Below are 3,524 nucleotides of genomic sequence, written 5' to 3'. Positions count from 1 at the left end.
TTTTAAAAGCTAAAAGTTAAGTAACAGTAACATTATAATATGTTAGCAAAACCTTACACAGTAGTAGATACTTCTCAAGGACACAACCACTGCACCCAGAACAATGGTTTCCCTGTCTTATCTTACTTCTTGCTGTAGCTGATTTTTCAGCACACAGACACAGATCCACTTTTTAACTCAGAAAATGCTTAATACAGTTAAAATGATTACTTGACACAAGCAAAGGCTTAGCTATCAATCTGCCTTGTGGTCAGCTGCATTGCTAGGCCCAGGTCATGCCTTGTATTCAGCTGTAAAGCTAATATTTCTTAATAATCTAAATTATTGTAAATCTAACAGTATGCTTATCAGAAAACTATTCTATTTCAGGGTAATAACAAACCTGCGCACTACATATATTAATATATAATTACATCTATACACACACATCTCTATATATATATTTTATATATACAGAGAGAGATGTGTGTGTGTATACACACACACATACACACATCTATATATATACACACACACACACAATCTATATATATATACACACACAATCTATCTATACACACACACACATCTATCTATATATACACACACACGTATACACACACACGTATATACACACACACACCCCCTATATACACACACACACACCCCCCTATATACACACACACACACACACCCCTATATATATATATACACACACACACACACACACACATGTATATACACACACACACACCGGGAGAAAACAGCAGAGATCACATGGAAGAGAAGAGATTGGGACAGTGTTCAGGAGTGGAGTTCCCAGAGAAAACAACAATGATGAGGAAGAGGATGATGACAGTGATGAAGTGGGGGTGAGAGACAAGGATGACAGGGAAGAAGAGAGCAATGAAGACAACATGGAGTAAGGACTTTGAGGAAAAACAGAAGGGTATTGGGGAGTGTGAAAAGGGGAGGGGAGTGTGTGTGTATGCAAAAAAACCTAAAAGTTTGTATTACATTGAAGCAGATGCTAAAATTATCCTTAAAAGTATGTTTATGGAGTACCTGTCCTAAAATTTGCAGCAGTTTAAAAAAAAAAAAAAAAAAAAGGTAAAATGAATTATTTCTGGATGAACTGTCTATGGGTACTAGATGCAAATTACTACAGCTCCTTTTTTTCAAGTTCAGTGTTTTCAAATGTGCGCCTTGCTTCCATGTGCTCAGGGCAAGCAGGGTGTGACAGTAAGAAGGGTAGAAAGGTGCTGCAAAGGGAAGAAGTTGTCAGAGGGCAAATGGGCTACCTTACCCACCAGATTTGTTTTCCCTGCTGCAGCAGTGGGAGGTTGACAAATTCAAGGCAAACCTCCAATAATTAGATCCTATACCTGGAAAATTATAGAAAATGTATAAATTTCCTTTATATAAAATCTATTACTAGGGGGCTTGTCTTAATCGGGGTAATTTTTTATTCGAGTAAATACGGTATTTGATGACGTCCTGGGTGCATGCCTAAATCTAATGAACAAGATGCATGCAGTTGCTGATTAAGCCCTTAAAAAAAAGTTCGATTTTTTCAATCTCAAACTGTGGGATGTCATAAATATAAATGTTGCCAAACAAGGGTTCTTTGTACATAAAAAAGAACAGAAATTATTGCACCTGCTGCAGCATGTTTACTGAGCAGCCTTATAGGCTCACCATTGGTAGCAAACATTCTCAAAAAAGATAATCAAATCCAACATCATAAGGAAGGCGACTGGCAGCCTGCTTGGGGGGGGGAAGGGGCACAAAATACAGCCTGCAGGCCAGATCCAGCCTGCAAATTGATTTTATCTGGCCCATGGGTGGGCAGCGCAGGCATCAGCAGCGCACAGCAGGCCCTGGGTAAGCTGTACTTGGGCCCCTTCCTCTGCCGGCAGGCAACACCGGAAATGGCTCTGGCCTCTGAAGGTGTCATGGGGGGCATTGGGAAGAAGCAACTCCACCCACCCACCTGGCACTGCCAGAAGAGGCCAAAGCTGGAGCTGCCACCCACGCTTCTTGCCAGCAGTGGGGGCCCAAGCACAGTTCATCTAGGGCCTGTCACATGGTGCTGGGCGGATGGGTGAGGCTGCTTCTGCCCAGTGTTTCTTACACCACTTGCGAGATGCAATCCAGCCCTGCAGGCCCTAGGGCAGCCATGCTTGGTCCCTGGCCTCTGCTGACAGGTGGTGTCCAGGGCCTGCAGGGCTGGACTGCATTTCCCAGGTGCTGCAGGGGACGCTGGGCAAAAGTAGCCTGGCCCACCCAGCACTGTGAAGTAGGCCCTGGATGAGCCATGCTACACAATGCTAGGTGGGCAGGGCTGCTTCCGCCTAGCGGCTGCCAGGGCCCTGAGCTGGGGATGGAGCCTGGCTGCGGGTCTCTGCTCTGTCCCATCCTGCCTTGCCATCAGGGCTCCTGGGAGCTGTGGGGTAGCGATGGCGGGGTGTCTGCACATGTGCCAGGAGTCCTGATGGTGGGGCAGGACAGTGCAGAGCCCCTTGGCCAGGCTCCAACCCCCTTTCCTCACCCCAAGCACCAGATGGTGATGGCTCCAGGTAAGGGGGTGGGAGGGCAGGCTGGGGCCAGGAGAGAGAGAGAGAGAGAGAGAGAGAGAGAGTGTGTGTGCGCGTGTGTGTGCGTGCGCGTGTGTGTGTGTGTGTGTGTGTGTGTGTGTGCGCGTGCGCGCACAGCCCTCAACAGCTCACCACAACTTGTTAAATGGCTCTCTAGCCCAATTAATTGCCCACCCCTGCCCTATGGCCAACCCGTCCCAAAACAGCTGCTGCTGCTGCCCAACAAGTTGCCCAAGTTGCAAAAAGACTATAGAAAACATTCAAGTGTCAAAAGCTTTATCTGCCCTGTCCTGCCCTGCCCTTGTGGTGATGAATGAATCAAGCGCGCAGCCCTCAGGGATACAAGGTAAGCACTACGGGCAACGGCCCAGGTGGGCACAAGGTGACACCGCACCGGCTTCACAAACTTGATCCTTGTAGGAATAACTATGGCACACAGAAGCTAATTGTTCAGGTCGGGCGCATCCTACATTTCACAATAAAATCACCCCTGTCCCTTGGCCGCCGCCTGGATCTGTGTGCGCGATGAAAAGAGTTGCAAAACAGCAGCACCCAGCAGTTACCGCAGCCCTCAAACCGTGCACGTATTAGGCTGCCAACACATGCCACCTTTGCAGTTTTGTGGAGGCACAAAGGGAAAGCAGAGGTCCAGGCCCTTTGCGGCCGTGCACCTGCAGCAGCAACAAGGCAGCATAAATATGCCCTGCTATTTTGCTGGGGCGCAGGAGGCCGTTGTTTTTTTCAAGGCAGGAGAGGACGGGCAGCCTGGTGCTGCCCATGCTCTCCCCAGGCCCCTGCTCCTGCACGCCCTGAGCGCTCCCCTATGGGGACTGAACCCCTGCGGATGCCTGCACGGGGTTCCCTGCTTGCAAAGGCAGCCAGCGCTTACTAGCGGGCCGGTGCCTGCGCCGGGACACCCCGATCCCGCTGGTACCTGGCGGGAGAAGC

General features: G+C 48.8%; 1 protein-coding gene across 1 annotated transcript in view; it reads right to left on the bottom strand.

Annotated features, from left to right (window-relative positions):
* The window catches only part of FAM217A (family with sequence similarity 217 member A), a 26,595-nt gene that overhangs the window by 22,472 nt on the left and 599 nt on the right, over positions 1-3,524 (bottom strand). The gene's annotated exons all lie outside the window — the stretch shown is intronic.

This window comes from Alligator sinensis, unplaced genomic scaffold, assembly GCF_000455745.1.
Source record: "Alligator sinensis unplaced genomic scaffold, ASM45574v1 scaffold579_1, whole genome shotgun sequence".
Taxonomy (NCBI): domain Eukaryota; kingdom Metazoa; phylum Chordata; order Crocodylia; family Alligatoridae; genus Alligator; species Alligator sinensis.
The sequence above is the reverse complement of the archived record's forward strand: the minus strand, read 5'-3'. Positions and strand labels throughout refer to the sequence as shown.